Genomic DNA, 18,382 nt, shown 5'->3' on the forward strand with positions numbered 1-18,382 from the left:
GCTTGAGAAGACCCCGACGTCATGGCTAGAGAAGATGCATCCGAGGCTGAAGATGAGGCAGAGCCTCCAGATGCCAGATCAGACCTGAAGACCAGGACCTGCAGGGCTCTGGCCATATGATCCAGAGTATCTTGCATGTTCTTAAACCTTGCTTCATGGGAGTCCAATAGTTGACTATGGGACGACAGCACCTTGCGAAGCTCAGAGGGATCCATGACCCTGTTGTAATGTCACGTATGCTAGCACCAAAAGGCACTCACCACAGGAGATCTTCAGAACAGGAACCTCCAGGTAACTCAGGATGATCCCAACCATGAAGAAGCCGCAGTGATAGCAGAGAAAGGTAGATACTGAGCTGAAGCAACGAGGTGCAGCAAGCAGCAGATGATAGGAACAGCCAGGGGTCAGGTACATGATGCAGGTAGTCAGACGAGCCAAGGATCAGGTACACGATGCAGGTAGTCAGACGAGCCAGGGGTCAGGTACACTAAGCGGGTAGTCAGACGAGCCAGGGATCAGGTACACGAAGCGGGTAGTCAAACGAGCCAGGGGTCAGGTACACTAAGCGGGTAGTTGGACGAGCCAGGGGTCGGTAACAAGAGTCTCAGGCAGAGGTACAAAATCAGCAGGCAAGAGGGTAGTCAGGAAAGCCAATGGTCAACCAAAAAGTAGCAGAATAAACTCAAACGCAGACTCAGGAAATGGACCACAACAGGGTGACTGTGAGGAGTACTGCAGGGTTTTTAAAACTGGCGCCACCTAAAGCCACGCCCCAAACAGTGCGTCAGGGGCGTGCCCTAAGACGTCCCACTGACTCACGGCTCCAGCCGTGAGAATTAGCTGCGCCCCCAGTGGAGACCGGCGAACCGGTAAGTAAACCTCTCTGGGGATTCCTAAGGCAGCGAGCAGATTTTATTCTGATCGCTGCCGAATCCCCAGACCTGTCATCCTGCTTCCTGCACCGGCGATCGAGTTGCCGATTGCCAGTGCAGGGAGATTGGGGACTCCGAGCCCCACGGACATTATGTGCGGACGCCCGCCCGCCTGCCGGAGACGACAACTTCAATTGCATCCTAGACCCCCATTTAGATAAAATGTCCTCAAAGAGAACCATTAGTGATCGAAATCTTCTTCTACAGGCACAAAGATTCCAAGCCTGGATAAAATTGCATGCTTTATTTGATATCTGGAGAATGGCCCACCCTATAGAAAAAGATTTCACATGTTTCTCTAAAACACATAATTCATATTTCCGTATTGATTTAATCTTGGGAGACTGTAGTCTAGCATTAAAAGCTAAAAATATTAAAATACATGAAACAACATGGTCTGATCACAACCTAGTAACTATGGATTTGGAGGAGAAAGGGGAAAAATTTAGAACAGATTGGAGACTAAACCACAAACTAATGGAAAAACCAGAAGACATCGAATATATAAAAAAGACATCACGTCTTTACTTTATTGAGAATGATGTGGATAACACTTCAGCCCTAAGTCTCTGGTGTGCATTTAAGGCAGTTATAAGGGGACATTTCATCAAATTAGGAGCATATGCAAAAAAAAAAGCGGTAGCTAAAATGTCCGACCTATATATCACCCTTTCTCACCTGAATAAACTTAATAAACAGAATCCCTCTAAAAATACTGCTATGAGAATTAAAGAAATAAATGATAAAATTAACCACTTATTACTGGAGAATACCAATAGAGACTTGATGACCCTGAAATCAAAAAGATACTATAAAGGAAAAAGGGCAGATAAAATGTTATCCAATCAATTGAAAAAGAAAAGGGAAGATAAGATAATCATCTTATCTTCCCTTTTCTTTTTCAATTGATTGGATAACATTTTATCTGCCCTTTTTCCTTTATAGTATCTTAGAATATTATTTAAAGGAAAAACCTTACTAGCCCCTAATGAGATAGGCCAAGCTTTTAATGAATTCTATGAAGAGCTATATAATTTGCCAAATAAGACTACTGAATTAGATGTAAAGAACTATTTCTCGGAAAGAACACTTCCTAAACATGTCTTGGACAATTTAAATGAAAAAATATCTTTAGATGAGGTTCATAAAGAAATACACAGATTGTGGGAAAAAAAATCCCCTGGACCAGATGGTTTCGATGCAACATTTTATAAAGTATTTATAGAGGAGATCTCACCATGTCTAGTCCAAGCCTTTAATGAGGGTATGGACAAGGGGGCGCTTCCTGAAGAATTTTTGAGAGGTAATATTACACCAATACTTAAAGCAGGGAAGGAACCTGACAAGATAACTAGTTATAGACCTATATCCCTTTTAAATGTAGATGCAAAAATATACGCAGGTATATTAGCTCAAAGACTAAACATAGTGTTACCGCAGCTGATCCATATACATAGTATACATAGTTCATAAGGTTGAAAAAAAACCAAAGTCCATCAAGTTCACAATATACATATTGTGTCCCTACTGTGTTGGTCCAGAGGAAGGCAAAAAAACCCTTATGAAGCAGATGCCAATTGCCCCATACCAGGGGGAAAATTCCTTCCCGACTCCAAATATGGCAATCAGAATAAATCCCTGGATCAACGTTCTGTCCCTATTAATCTAATATCCATAACTTGTAATATTATTGCTTTCAAGAAACACGTCCAGGCTCCTTTTGAACTCTTTTATTGAGTTTACCATTACCACTTCCTCTGGCAGAGAGTTCCATAATCGCACCGCTCTTACTGTAAAGAACCCCCGTCTGTGCTGGTGTAGAAACCTTCTTTCCTCCAACCGTAGAGGATGTCCCCTTGTTATAGATACAGTCCTGGGTATAAATAGGTCCTGGGAGTGATCTCTGTACTGTCCCCTTATATATTTATACATAGTTATTAAATCCCCCCTAAGCCGTCTTTTTTCCAAACTAAATAACCCTAATTCTGATAATCTTTCTGGGTACTGTAGTCCTCCCATTCCCCTTATTACTCTGGTTGCCCGTCTTTGAACCCTCTCCAGCTCCACTATATCTTTCTTGTACACTGGTGCCCAGTACTGTACACAGTATTCCATGTGTGGTCTGACTAGTGACTTGTACAGTGGTAGAATTATTTCCTTGTCGTGGGCATCTATGCCCCTTTTGATGCACCCCATGATTTTATTTGCCTTAGCAGCAGCTGCCTGACACTGGTCGCTACAGGTAAATTTACTGTTAACTAAAACTCCTAAGTCCTTTTCCATGTCAGTCGTCCCCAGTGTTTTCCCATTTAATACATATTCCCAGCCTGGATTTTTCTTCCCCATGTGCATAACCTTACATTTATCTGTGTTGAACCTCATCTGCCACATCCCAGCCCAAGCCTCCAACCTATGCAGATCCATTTGTAATCGTGCACTGTCCTCTATTGTGTTAACCACGTTACAGAGCTTAGTATCGTCTGCAAAGATTGATACTTTACTATACAATCCCTCTACAAGGTCATTAATAAATATATTAAAAAGAATAGGACCCAAAACTGACCCCTGTGGTACCCCACTAGCAACAGTAACCCACTCAGAGTATGTACCATTAATAACCACCCTCTGTTTCCTATCACTGAGCCAGTTACTTACCCACATACACACATTCTCCCCCAGCCCAAGCATTCTCATTTTATGTACCAGCCTTTTATGTGGCACCGTATAAAATGCTTTGGAAAAATCAAGATATACGACATCCAGCGATTCACCCCGATCCAGTCTTGAGCTCACCTCCTCATAAAAGCTGATCAGGTTAGTTTGACAGGACCGATCCCTTGTAAACCCGTGCTGATATGGAGTCATAAACTTATTTTCATTGAGATACTCCAAAATAGCATCTCTTAGGAAACCCTCAAACAGTTTACACACAACAGAAGTTAAACTAACAGGCCTATAATTCCCGGGTCACTTTTTGTCCCCTTTTTGAATATTGGCACAACATTTGCTATGCGCCAGTCCTGGGGAACAGACCCTGTCACTATAGAGTCCTTGAATATTAGAAATAGGGGTCTGTCTATTACATTACTTAACTCCCTTAGAACGCGGGGGTGAATGCCATCTGGACCTGGTGATTTGTCTATTTTGATTTTTTTTAGGCGGCACTGCACTTCTTCCTGGGTTAGACAGGCGACATGTACTGGGGCAGTTATCTCATCCTGCTGTATATTACCTGGCATTTCATTTTCCTCTGTGAATACAGCAGAGAAGAATATATTTAATAGATTAGCTTTTTCCTGATCCCCGTCTATAACTTCTCCCTCATTACTTTTTAAGGGGCCAACGCTTTCATTTTTAACCTTTTTACTATTTATATAGTTAAAGAACATTTTGGGGTTTGTCTTACTCTCTTTGGCAATGAGTCTTTCTATCTCCACTTTTGCTGCTTTTATCTGATTTTTACATATTTTATTTTTTTCCCGATAGCTTTTTAGTGCTTCCTCACTGCCTTCCTGTTTTAGTAGCTTAAATGCCTTTTTTTTGCCATTTATTACCCCCTTTACATTTTCTCTTTTTCCTGACTCTTTTATTCCCATACGGTATGTACCTTTCACAGTGAGAATTTAAGATATCCTTAAAAATCTCCCATTGAGTGTCTGTACTCTTGTTTTTGAGGACATTTTCCCAATTTACAGTGTTAAGGGCTTCTCTTAGTTGATCAAACTTTGCCTTCCTAAAGTTCATAGTTCTTGTGGCTCCTCTAAGAGTTCCCTTATTGAAGGACAAGTTATAATGTATCATATTGTGATCACTATTTCCTAGATGCCCCCTGACCTGCACATTAGTTACTCTGTCAGGTCTGTTGGTTAATATTAAGTCCAGTAGGGCGCCCCCTCTGGTCGGGTCCTGTACCATTTGGGACAGATAATTATCCTTACTTATAGTCAGAAACCGGTTTCCTTTATGAGATTCACAGGTCTCGGTTTCCCAGTTTATGTCGGGATAGTTAAAGTCCCCCATAATAACCACCTCATTGTGATTTGCTGCCTTGTTTATTTGCTTTAATAATTGATCTTCTGCTGCTTCCATTATATTTGGTGGCTTATAGCAAACCTCGATCAGTATTTTATTATTTTTCTTTCCATATATTTCTACCCATAATGACTCCACATTATCATTTCCCTCACATATATTCTCCCGCAGTGTGGCCTTTAGGCTGGACTTTACATAAAGGCAAACTCCTCCCCCTTTTTGTTTTTTTCGATCCTTCCTGAATAGACTATAACCCTGTATGTTAACCGCCCAGTCATAGCTATCATCCAACCATGTCTCTGTTATACCCACTATGTCATAGTTTTCTTCAGACATTATTAACTCCAGTTCGTCAGTTTTATTGGTCAGACTTCTGGCATTAGTAAGCATACAATTTAGACCAAGTTGGATTTATTAAAGGACGTTCTGCATCTAACCATATAAGAGCACTATTGGGAATTTTTGAAGAGAATATACAAACTAAAATTCCTCAGTTGACCCTCTCTCTAGATGCTGAAAAAGCCTTTGATAGGGTCAACTGGAGATATCTATCAGAAACTCTGAAAGCATTCGGGATAAAAGGCAAGATTCATCAAGCGATAATGGCCCTCTATAAGAATCCGAGAGGTAGAGTTACTGGGTCAGGAATTAAATCCAAATGGTTCCTGCTGTCTAATGGGACAAGACAAGGTTGTCCTCTTTCTCCACTGCTCTATGTCCTATCCTTAGAACCCCTCGCAAGAGACATTAGAAGTAGCTCTGGGATAGTGGGCTGTGGAGAGGGAGAAACACAAAAAAATTTAACTCTATGCAAACGACATATTACTTACAATTAAAGATCCAGTGAATTCAGTGAATCAGATTAAGAAGCTAATACATCAATTCAGTTTTATTGCTAATTATAAATTAAATATAAATAAATCAATAGCGTTATCATCTTACCTCAACTAAACACAAAAGAAAGAAATAGAGAGAATTGGTTTCGGATGCATCAATGAAACCTTAGTATACTTAGGTGTTAAAATTACAAATACTCCAAATACATGGGTTGAAAATAATCTTCTTCCCATGATTAAAGAAATGAATTTATCCTTTAAAAAATGGCGAGGCCTATTTATCTCCTGGTGGGGGAAGATAAATGTTGTGAAAGCATATATCCTACCTAAATTTATATATCTGTTCAGGATTATTCCACTGAACATACCCCATAGCTGGTTAGACCTAATCCAAGGCGCCATAAACAGATTTATCTGGGGAGGTAAAAAACCGAGATTAAATGCAAAACTGATTACAAAAAACAAAGAGCAAGGTGGATTAAGTGTCCCCCTAATCCAAGAATATTCACAGGCAGGTTTACTAATGCAAGCTTGTATATCCCAGAGAAAAGAATCTACTCAGGAGCCTTGGTATAGGGGTGAGATTACAAAAAAATATCCTTTTAAAGATTTACAAACTTTCTTTTGGATTTCCTATAAGAGAGCGACGGAATTAATGCCAACAATAAATAGCTTAGTCTTAAGACATTTATACATGAACTGGACCTGATTGAGAAGTAAATTAGGTCTTAAAGACAAGATAATATTGGGCTTACCGTTATATATTATAGAAAATCTAATGGACAATATAAATCTAAAAACTTGGATACAAGGAGGTGCTCATAGAATAAAAGATGTAATCAATGGCTCTAATATAAAGCCCCTCACTCAGCTTCAATCAGAATTTAATCTACCAGCAGGCGAAGCATATAATTACTTAAGAGTTAAAAGTTTTCTATTAAAATCGATAAATTGGAATCAAAATTTGAAAACACAAAAACTCTTATGCGATTTAGTGGCAGGGGAATCACAGAAAAAATTGCTTTCAAAAGCTTTAACTCTGATAACGTTACTTAAAAAGGAATACATCCCTCCAGCAATTAAAAAATGGGAGAGAGATTTAGATATCACAATTAAACTAGAGGAATGGAATAAATCATTGTACTTATCATATAAAAATATACATTGCGATAGACTTCCGGGAGGCGGGCCCTTGAGATGGCCGCTTTTTAGATGAGCTCCTTGAGGGCTAGCGCAATCAACATCCATCCACGCATTACGCTTATTAATTTAGACCCATCTCATCACCGCTGCTGTGGACATACTACCCAGCATTGGCTCGTGGGTTTATTGGATCCGCTGCCCTCTTTCCTATACTCCCCGGGAGCTGTGTGCGGACCGCACATCAGGGTGAATTGGTCATCGAGAGGGTACATCGTATTGGTCAACTCCCTGCGGCTGCTTCGTCTCGTCCTAGGGCGGAGATTTTTCGGGTCCTCAACTATACGGACAAGGTCAAGCTCCTGGACGCTTATCGAAAGGTCACGGCTCTTTTTTATCACAAGCACAAGCTGTTACTCTTCCAAGATTTTTCTGCTGCAGTAACGGTTAAACGCCGTCAGTTCTCCGAAATTTGTACTGAACTCTATAACAAGCGAGTGAAGTTCGCTCTTCTCTATCCGGCTAAGCTCAGGCTTACCCATGGGGGGCAAACCTATTTCTTTGACACCCCTGCGGCGGCCAAGGAATTTCTACGTGCGGATTCCAGGTCTTCTCCAGCTCCAGATAACAGTTCGGCGGTGCCTGAGGCCTCCCCCCCTCCTTCTCGCTCTCGCCCTGCTTCTTTGCCTGGTTCCTCTCCACCTGTCTCTCCTAGGGCTTGAGACTTCAGTCAGCCGTTGGTGCCTGGCTTTGTATCGTACGAGTCATCGTTTTCTACCATGCATTGTTTTGTTTGCTCGTGGTTATTGTTATTGTTTTTGGTTAATTTTTTGTGTTTCTAGGCGCAAAATTACATGTGCCGAGTTCTGGTTTATGCAAAAACAAAAAAATTGGGAGAAGCCTAGCTCTTTTCAAATGGTGGTGTACGATTCCATTTTATGTTCTGTCTGTAAGGTGTCTGGGAGGGCTGGCTGGGACCCCCCTGGACCGACCTGTTCCGGCCTATTTTTTATTCGGTCTCTTCCTCCGCGGGGCATCGGGTGAAAACCTGGCTCCGTTGCCATAACAGTTCTGATGCAAGCCGATACTAGGTGTGATGCGCCGTCCTCCTTGCGTATTGCGTCATGGAATGTAGAAGGTTTGAACACCCCTGTTAAGCGTAAAAAAGTTCTCACCCATCTCAAGCGTATGCGTCCGGATGTTATTTACCTCCAAGAAACCCACTGGTGTGAACCTGTCAGAAATACGCTAAATACGCAGAAATACGCTAAAGGCTGCGCGCTTGTTATTCCGCTATGTACACCAAGAAATCCAGGGGTGCCACTATCCTCCTCTCCAAAAAGTTGCCTTTCGTTGTCGAATCAGAGATTGCTGACCCGGAAGGGCGATACATTATTCTTAGGGTCAAATTGTTTAATGAATCCTTTACCTTTGTCAATTTATATGCCCCAAATTCCGACCAGCCCTCTTTTATGGCCAAAGTTTACTCGCTGTTACTGGGGATTGCGGCCCCTAATGTGATTTTGGGGGGTGATTTTAACTTAGTGGCTAATGTCGCTTTGGATGTCTCTGGCCCTTCCTCCCGCCCTATCGGGCTCTCCTCCCTGCCCTTGCTGGATCACCTTAGTTTGCGGGATGCCTGGAGGTTTCTTAATCCAACAGACAAACAATACACGTTCTACTCCCATCCCCATAATTCGTTTTCCCGGCTGGACTATCTGTTCCTGCCTGAATTACTGCTGCATAGGTTGGAGGCTGCCCACGTGGGCCAGATAGTGATCTCTGATCACGCCCCCATCTGGATAGAGATCTCGCTAACCTCCCCATATCAGGTGTCCCGTAATTGGCGGTTTCCTAGCTACCTTTATACTTCGGAAGCGTTTAAGCAATTCCTGATTGCCAAATGGAATGACTATGCTGATGATAACCATGTCCATCTTGATGACCCGGATTTATTCTGGGGTGCCTCTAAGCCAGTTCTCAGGGGCCATGTTATTGCTTATGTGGTGGGACGCAGGAGAGAGGCCGAAGCTAAACTTGTCCGCCTTACGGACGATCTCTCTGCGGCATATGCTGCTCACAAAACCCATCCTAGTCCTGATACCCTGAAAGCGTATAAGGAAATCAAATCTCTCTACGATGTCTGGGTTTCTGAGAAGGCACAGCTTTCCCATAATTACACTCGCAACGCCTTTTTTCGCTGGGGTAACAGGCCCGGTAAGCTCTTGGGCAATCTTATCCGCCACTCTAAATTTAAATATCATAGTGTAACTCAGCTTCGTGATGGTTCTCAATCGGTCGTGACTGAACCAGACAAAATCACGCGACTATTTGCTGACTATTTTGAGGCTTTTTATTCCCCTGAATCCAATGATCCTGATATGATGCTTCACCTGTTTCGCCAGGCTGGTATTCCTAAATTGACGCCTGAAGATCGAGAACGTTTGGTTACGCCTTTCACCCCCTCCGAAATTGCGGCTGCCATAAAGTCCCTCCCTAACTGTAAATCCCCGGGACCAGATGGCCTGGGTGCCGAATATTATAAACTACTTTCTACTTATTTACCGACACATCTTACTGATGTTTTTAATGGATTTCTACAGGGAAAGATACCCCCGAAGGAGTTTACGGCTTCCCGCATTATAGTTATTCCGAAACCCAACAGGGACCCTGCTTTGCTGTCCTCTTATCGCCCCATCTCCCTGCTGAACCAGGATCTTAAACTTTATGCTAAAATCATGGCTTCTCGACTGCAACCTGTATTAATGAAGCTTACCTCCCCCTCTCAAACGGGTTTTGTTAAGGGCCGCCACTCTACGCGGAATATTAGAGGACTTATTTCCGCAATTTTTACTGCTAAAATTACAGATAGTAAAGCCTCCATTGTGATTAGTTGTGATGCTGATAAGGCTTTTGACAGAATTTCCTGGCCTTATCTTGTTAGTTTCTTTAAATTCCATCATTTTGGCTTGCCCTTTATACAGATGTTTCGTGCACTGTATCATCTGCCTATGGCCCAAGTCACAGTGAATAATATGAATTCCCGCTGGTTCTCTCTAGGCAGGGGTACTCGTCAGGGCTGTCCTCTGTCCCCACTTCTGTTTAATCTAGCACTTGAGCCCCTCATACGAATTGTTGAGCGTTCTGTTGAGCTTGAGGGTATCCGAGTCGGTGAGGTTGAGCTTAAGATCGCTGCCTTTGCTGACGATCTTCTGTTATACCTTTCCAACCCCAAAGCGGCCATGCCGTTCCTTCTTAATCTGTTTGACTGTTTTCATAAAGCCTCCGGATTTCTTATAAATAAGCTCAAAACAGAGGCGCTGCCTATTTTTCCTCAGGCTAAACGTGGCTGGGGAGGGACGTTCCCCTTCAATTGGACCCAACTTCCCTCTTTAAAATATCTGGGTCTCACTATTCCTACCAATTTGGCGCACCTCTATAAACATAACTTTTCTCCTCTGCTGCGTCACATGGAGGATTCTTTCAAAACGTGGTCCAAATTTAACCTCTCCTTCTTGGGACGCTGCCACTTGTACAAAATGGCCTTTTTCCCCAAACTTTTATATCCGCTCCATATGTTACCTCTTACCTTAAGGAAGAAAGATATCCAACATCATAATGCACTGCTGCGTAAATTCCTGTGGTGCAATAAAAAGGCTAGGATTTCCCTGTTTAAACTCCAACAGCCTGCTCGCAATGGGGGGGTGAATTTACCTAATCTGTTAGACTATAATTTGGCTTCTAATTATCGTTTTGCGGCTGATTGGTTGCGTGGAGGGTCTAAATTTACCAACGTGTCATTGGAGCAAGGCTTGTCTCCTACCATTTCTTTGGCCTCTCTCCTGCATCTATCTACAGTTGACCTGCCCGCGGAGGTCGTATCCAACCCGTTGCTGTATCATACTGTTAAGGCTTGGGGGCGTGTTAGGCGGCGCTTGGGCCTGGAGGTCCACTATTCTAAGTTCCTGCCTTTGATTCGTAACCCGCAATTCCAGCATGGGAGGGAGGATATTGTCTTTCGGCGCCTGGCCCGGGTGGGGGGTCGCACCATTGGCGATTTTCTGGATCCTCGTGGGGGTAAACTGTTGTCCTTTTTACAGCTCCAATCTAAATTCCCTACTGTTCGTGTTCACCCTATTCACTACTTTCAACTTCGTCATTATATTAATTCCCTGCTCCCTCGTCTCTCTGGGGCTAATTCTAGCAGTCCCTTGGACCAGGTAACGGTATTGTCCCCTGCCATGCTGCTCAAGACATCTACCATCTATAGTCTACTCCGGCCTGTCCTCAATTGGGAGTCTCAAGGCGCAGGTCTTCCCTCTTGGAGGGCTGACTTTCCGAACCTGCCTCCGAGCCAGATTCTCCGGGCTTATGTGTTCAATTCTAGGGTCCTGGTTTCTAGGGATTATAGTGAAATGTTCCTCAAGATTGTGCATAGAGCGTATGTCACCCCTAAACTTCGGTTTTTAACGGGCTTAGCGGATCACTCCCGCTGTCTAAAATGTCAATTGCCTGAGGCCGATCTTACGCATGGCTTGTGGTCTTGCAGTTCTATTGCCCTATTTTGGGATGCCCTACAAACATATATCAACTACACTCTGGGCATTCGCTTTACCATCTCTGCTGAATGGGCTATTTTTGGTATATTCCCTGACCACACTCCCCCACCTGTAGTGAGGGCTAAATTTCTCTTGCTTATACTTTCCGCGGTGGCAAAACGGGCGATACTGTCCCAATGGATTGCTCCTCAACCTCCGTTGCTTCCTCTGGTTCTGTCGCGACTGCAATTTTTGTTCCATATGGACTGGCTTGAGGCTGTCCTTCATAAGGAAAGCAAAGTTAAATATCTTTTCGGTCGCTGGTCCCCGTATATCGCAACTTTAGACAACGCCACCAGGTTGTCCCTGTTTCAAACGTTCAATACCACGGAGTGGTCTTCAGGTCCTCAAAGGTGTTCGCCCCATACCGGGGTTTTGATCTAGTTACGGATCTCGAAATTTTTGTGTTGTGGCTAGGTGTTCTGTGCTTGAGGAAGGGTTTTTCTAACCTGCACTGTATGTGTTTTTGGAATTGTGCATTACTTGTACCTGTATGCATCTCATCTGTCACCATGTCTCTGTGTACCATTGTTTTGTTATATTGTATGCTTTGTCTTCTCCTTGTAATAAAGAAGTTATAAAAAAAAAAAAAAAAAAAAAATATACATTAAAAAAAAAAATATATACATTGCTTGAATCTAAATGAGATGCAATACAAACTGATGAACCGGTGGTACTTAGTCCCTACAACACTGGCAAAAATGTCTCCCAATAATTTAACGAACTGCTGGAGATGTGGGTACTATAAAGGAGCCATTCTCCACATATGGTGGAGCTGTCCTCTGATAAACAGAATTTGGCGAGAATTATCTAATAAGCTTATTAAATTATATGGACCACACTGGGGACTATTACACATAAATTTACCCAAAATATCTACTCAGGAATTGCAATTTTTACTACATGTTTTAACAGCAGTTAAAATAATTTTATCCAGAAATTGGAGAACCTCAGACTCAATTAGCTGGACAAAAATAATACCCCACATTCTGCATCAATGTTATATGGAAAAATTGCTTTTGTTACACGACAGAGGGAATAAAATTGGTTCAGTAGCCTGGGAAAATTGGATAAAAACTCTGCAAGAAGGAAAAATGGATTAGTAAAGATAAACAATCTTTCATCCTTTCTTCTGCAGTCTCACCCCTGCAGAACGAAAGAAATTGAGCTTTAATAATATCCCAACAGAGTTAATAACACACTGATATGAAGAAGTAGCATTGCCCTCCTATTTTGTACTTTTAATTTTCTTGTATTATGTGGCAATAGTTTTGTCATTTGGAATCCAAAACTGTATGTATGTCCTAAATTATTCTATGTATGTATGTACTCATGTACTCATGTTTAAATCTTCTATGTATTTATGTATTTATCCTTAAGTCTTTTGTATTTTTGTATAAAAAAAAAATAAAAAAAAAGATAACATCACATGGTCTAGGGACTATATATCATCATTATACACTATTATTCCCCATAAACAAGGAGTGGAAACTATTAAAAAAGTATTGTCCACTGATACAAGAATGAATCCTCTACAAAACAAATTTATTGTCGACTGTATTAACCCCTTCGCGACCTTTGCCGGTTTAGGACCGTCATGACATGAAGGTCACTAAATGACCTTTGACGGTCCTGAACCGTCAAAAAGTAAAATAAGCTTAGAGAGTGATCAACGATCACTTTCTTCGCTTAAACGGCGTTACTGTAATGCCTCGATGTTGAGGCATTCAGTAACGCCGAGATCGGCATCGGGGGCCATGTCTGGCCCCTCCCCGAGGTGTCAACAACAGCCATACATTGGCGGACGCCCGTTTTAAAATCGTTGATCGCCTCCTAAACTTAAATGGTGTCGCTGGAATGCCTCGATCAGGAGGCATCCAGCGACACCAAACACTTACCTCTGGGTGGGCTGTGACCGCTCCGGAGAGCGGTCACAGCCGCAGCTGCCGATGTTCTTCGCCATCAACAAGATGGCGGCCGCCCTGTAAAAGGAACAAACAAGTTTTTAAAGTTCGCTAGATGGTCTAGAGAACTCTGGCTCCACTTGCAGGTTGAATACAGGTACTGCATTCAACCATGCAAGTCAATGGAGCCCAGCTTTCTAATCACAATGTGATTAGTAAAATATTAAAAAAAAAAAAAAAAAATATGGAAAAAAAAAATATGGAAAAAATTAAAAGTGCTAACATTTAAAAATAATTATGCAGTGATGTCACTAGATGAACCATCCAGCAAAATGTGTAAAAAAAAATATAAAAAAAAAAAAAGTATTAAAAAAATAAAATAAAAAAATAAAGTTTATTATTTTGAGCAAGTGCTAAAATTTCTCAAAAATCTCAACAAAGAGTTAAAATAAAAGCACTTCAAATACCCAAGGGGTGTCTAATATAAAAAAAATGGCTGATGGGGTAAATTGGAGTGGCTGAGCTCAAAGATAGGGCATAGGTACAGACTTTCCAAAATGGACAAAAAAGCGCACTTCCCAAATGTGGCATTTTAAATCTCAAACAACACGACAAATCCATGCATGCCGGGTATCACTGCACTCAGGAGATGTTCCTGAACACACATTGGGGTGTTGTTTGACAGTGGCATATACCAGGACCTGTATATCTATAACTAAAGTACAATTTGTGTGAAAAAAAATTACTATTACAAAGTTTGACAAAGTGTAGTTGTATAATTGGTGCATGGAAAGGGTTAAAATAACAGCATTTGGAATACCCTGGGGTGTCTATTTTTCAAAAATATATGGTTTGAATGGGTTAAATTGAGTTAACCGGCTTCAAAGATGTTCCAAAGAGGAGATGGAGGCAGAATGACCAGATTTGTTAAAAAAGATTTGGAAATCATAAAACGCTGCTTGTACTTATTGCCCTATAACTTACAAAAAACAGCAAAAAAACATAAAAACATTGGGTATTTCTAAACTCAGGACAAGTAGTAGAATCTATTTAGCTAGTTTTTTTACTTGCTTTTTTAGGTGAGTAAAAGATTTTTCAAATAAAAGTCATAAAATGTGTTTTTTTTCAATTTTTCACCATGTTTTTTTTATTTTTTTTATAGTAAATAAGATGATACGATCAAAATAATGGTATCTGAAGAAAGCCCATCTTGTCCTGAAAAAAACAATATATAACTTATGTGGGTACACTAAATGGGTGAGGAGAAAATTACAGCTGAACACAAGCACCACAAAAGTATTAAAACAGCCTCGGTCCCACAGGGTACAAAACGAAAAATGAGCCCGGTCCTTAACCCCTTCGTGACAATTGCCGGTCCGGGCACGTCACTGAAAATCGTGACGATTATGACAATTGACGTGCCAGGACCGGCACGTCTTTAAACGGGTGAAAAAATCGATCCGTGATCGATTTTTTCACTCAAACGGTGTTGCTCTAATGCCTCGACATCGAGGCATTGAGCAACACCAAAAAAAACATTCCCGCCCCCCCCCGATCGCTCCTAGAAGCAAAAAAAAAACATGTTTGAAAGACTGCACGTCTTTCAAACATGGCGGCGCCCGCCGCCGAAAAACGGGTTTAGGAAGCGATCGCGAGTCGCTTCCTTTGCTTAGCTGGTGTTGCTAAGATGCCTCAGTATCGAGGCATCTTTGCAACACCTGTTTAGCAAAGGAAGCGACTCGCGATCGCTTCCTAAATGCTCAATTTACCTTCCCGGTGCCGGTGTCTTCGAAACACACGCGGTGTTTCAAGATGGCGGCGCCCATCAAGCCGGGGGGCGGAGCCTGCTGACATCATCGGGGGGGTGTTGCTGGATGTCATGGACATCCAGTGAATAACACCCCTAGTGGTCAGATCACTCATAAGAGTGATCATGATTTGATAAATCAAAGGCAATGTTTTCTAAACATTGCCTTTGATCAGTATTGGATCTGCCCCCCTCCTTCACTTGCTTCTAGTGAGGGAGAGAGACAGATCGGTGTGTTCTGGTATTTCAGGTATTCCCTAATAAAAATATATATATATTGATCCAAAGGCTCTTATAAGAGCCACCCATATAATATTAACCCCTTCATTGCCATTGATCACTGCATAAACAGTGATCTTGCATAGTGGCAATTGTTTTTGGTTTTTTTTTTTTTTTTACATGTTTTTTTACTTTTTTTACTTTTTTTTTACTTTTTTTTAGGTTTTTTTTTATTTTTTATTATAGCCATTAACCCTTTCCTTCCCCACTATTTTTGCTGCAATTCTTACCATGCAGCGGTATACGGCTGAGGAGGCGTATGCCTTTTTGGCCACAGATTCTGAGGCCACTGATACAGCGTCAGATTTTGACGTTGGTCAGTTCACAGATACATCTAGTGATGTATCTGTGGCTGTTAGGACGCCTACCACACGTAGTCGTGGCAGTGCACCAGAGGCATGGGTAGCGCCTAATAGGTACAAGCCAGCTATCCCTCCTTTTTCTGGAATTCCTGGCATCAATATTGATGTTACAGGATTCACTCCACTGCAATTTGTGCAGGTTTTTTTGGGAGACGATGTCTTGGGAGACATTGTCACACAAACAAACATTTATGCCCAGCAGCACCGTGCTGCTAGCCCTAATTCTTTTTGGGCAAAACAGCCATGGACTCCCATTGACGTGCCAGAATTTCTTAAATTCTGGGCACTCACAATGTTAATGGGCATTATAAAAAAGCCCTCCATCCGCTCCTACTGGAGCACCAGCCCCATCTTTAGTACCCCCATTTTTGCCCAAACTATAACTAGGCAAAGGTATGAAATGATTCTTCGTTTCATGCATTTTAGCGACAACAGCCTGTGCCCCCCTAAGGAGGACCCCCAGTTTGATAGGCTGTACAAAATCCGCCCCCTGATTACCCATCTCGCTGCCAGGTTTCCAGAGGTTTATACACCTGGAAAGAATATCTGCGTGGATGAATCCCTAATGAAATATAAAGGAAGGTTGGGATTCAAGCAGTATATTCCTTCCAAGCGCTCCAGGTATGGAGTGAAGGTGTATAAGCTCTGCGAGAGCGAGACAGGATATACTCATGCCTTCCGGGTATACGAGGGTAAGGATAGCTACCTTGACCCTCCAGGTTGCCCAGATCATCTGGGCACCAGTGCCAAGATTGTTTGGGACCTAATATTCCCCCTTATGAACAAAGGCTACCACTTGTATGTAGATAACTTCTATACAAGCGTCCCTTTGTTCAAGCTGCTGTATTGTTTCGATACGGTAGCTTGCGGTTCTATAAAAAAGAACCGCTTGGGTTTCCCACAACGCCTGGTACGAACCCGGCTAGGAAAGGGGGAGACCTCAGCTCTACGCCAAGAGGAGCTTTTGGCATTGAAGTTCAAGGACAGAAAAGAGGTGTGCATGCTGAGCACCATCCACGATGAGAGAACCGTGGAGGTTTCTGTCCGTGGCAGAGCTGGGGTCACTACAAAGCCAGTGTGCATCAGGGCCTATAACAAGCACATGGGTGGAGTTGATCTGTCAGATCAACTCCTACAGCCCTACCTCATTATGAGGAAGACAAAGGCCTGGTACAAGAAGGTTGCAATTTATCTAATGCAAATTGCAACCTATAACGCTTTTTTGCTGCACAAAAAAGCAGACACTGGGCTGAAGCTGTCTTTTTTGCAGTTTCAGCTCGAAGTAATTTCAGGTATCTTGTACCGTGATGCACCTGGTCCCCAAGTAGTGATGGGAACCAACAGAATTGGGGCTACCCATTTTATTTTTAAAATCCCCCCTACAGCAAAGAAGCAGAATCCCCAAAAGAGATGCAGGGTATGCTACAGCAGGGGGCAAAGAAAGGACACCACATTTTACTGTCCAGATTGCCCTGGAAAACCTGCACTCTGTGTCGGTGACTGCTTCAAGCTGTATCACACAGTTTCCCATTTTTAATTTTTTTTTTGTTCCTGCTCCATTTTTGTATTTTTTTTTAATTTTTTGTTACATTTACTGTTTTTTAGCTTTTATTTGCTCCACCATTTTTAAGCGTTTTTATTTGCACTGTCAAGTGACCCCTGTGTCCATTCCGTGGCATGAGGGACCACTTAAGGTGCTAGATCAAATCCCTTCTTGGAGATAGGCCAGGCTTTCTTGTAACCTGTCCCTACTGATAGTTGGGTACAAGCATTTTTCTTTACCCAGATGTAAAATTCCTACTGAATTTGAATTGCTCATGTTCCAAACGTGGCCCTTTTGCCCCCAAACAATCTGACAAACCCATGCATGTGGGGTATCAATGTACTCAGGAGATGTTGCTGGACACATATCTGGGTGTTGTGTGACCGCAACATATACCAGGAGCTGTAATTTCACACCTGAAGTACAAAGTATGTGAAAAAAACACCAAAAACAATTACTATCCCAAACTTTGACAAGGGTTGGTGGTAGGATTAGTGCATGGAAAGGGTTAAACTATCAGCATCTAAAATACCCTGGGGTGTCTAGTTTTCAAAAATATATGGTTTGGTGGGGTAAATTTAATTTGCTGGCTTCAAAGATGCCCCAAATACCACATAGAGACAGAATTACCAGATTCAGAGAAAAATGGTTTTGAATTAGCAAAACGCTACTTGTACTTATTGCCCCATAACGTGTAGAAGAAAGCAAAAAAATATAAAAACATTGGGTATTTCTAAACTCGGGACAAATAGTAGAATCTATTTAGCAGGTTTTTTCAGTAGTTTTTTATGATGAATAAAAGATTTTTCAAATAAAAGTGAGAAAATTTGTTTTTCTTTCAATTTTTCGTCATATTTTATTATTTTTATTATAGGAAATTACATCATATGAAAAAAATTTTGGTGTCTGAAGAAAGCCCTTCTTGTCCTGAAAAAAACAATATATAACT

General features: G+C 41.9%; 1 non-coding gene across 1 annotated transcript; it reads left to right on the forward strand.

The window, feature by feature from the left end:
• Window positions 1–17,530: 17,530 nt before the first annotated feature.
• LOC149281545 (small nucleolar RNA SNORA35) lies at window positions 17,531–17,660 on the forward strand. The gene has a single exon (XR_016278036.1). It is a non-coding gene; the product is annotated as a small nucleolar RNA SNORA35 (small nucleolar RNA).
• The last annotated feature ends 722 nt before the right edge of the window (window positions 17,661–18,382 follow it).

This window comes from Sceloporus occidentalis, unplaced genomic scaffold (assembly GCF_023333645.1).
Source record: "Sceloporus occidentalis isolate IW3139 unplaced genomic scaffold, rSceOcc1.0.p SCAF_130, whole genome shotgun sequence".
Classification (NCBI taxonomy): Eukaryota; Metazoa; Chordata; class Lepidosauria; order Squamata; family Phrynosomatidae; genus Sceloporus; species Sceloporus occidentalis.